Raw genomic sequence first — 263 nt, forward strand, 5'->3', positions numbered from 1 at the left:
GGCAAAACAGAATAGGTAGCCTCGCTGTCGATTAAAAAAAAAAAAATTAATTGTCTTACCCACTACCAGGAGAGTTACCCGCGGCTCGGTGAGGGTGATGGGGGTCCCCGAGTCTCGGCACCTTCAGTTGTCATCGTTCAGATGTAGGAGCTGGAAGGAGCTCCCAGAATCCTGGGAAAGGGGGTCACGTGGAGACGCAGCACCTGTTCTCAGGGTGGGGCAATCAGACTTCCAGTGTCCTCCCTGCTGGCAAGCAGGGCAGG

Source organism: Colobus angolensis, unplaced genomic scaffold (genome assembly GCF_000951035.1).
Source record: "Colobus angolensis palliatus isolate OR3802 unplaced genomic scaffold, Cang.pa_1.0 Scaffold158, whole genome shotgun sequence".
Lineage (NCBI taxonomy): Eukaryota > Metazoa > Chordata > Mammalia > Primates > Cercopithecidae > Colobus > Colobus angolensis.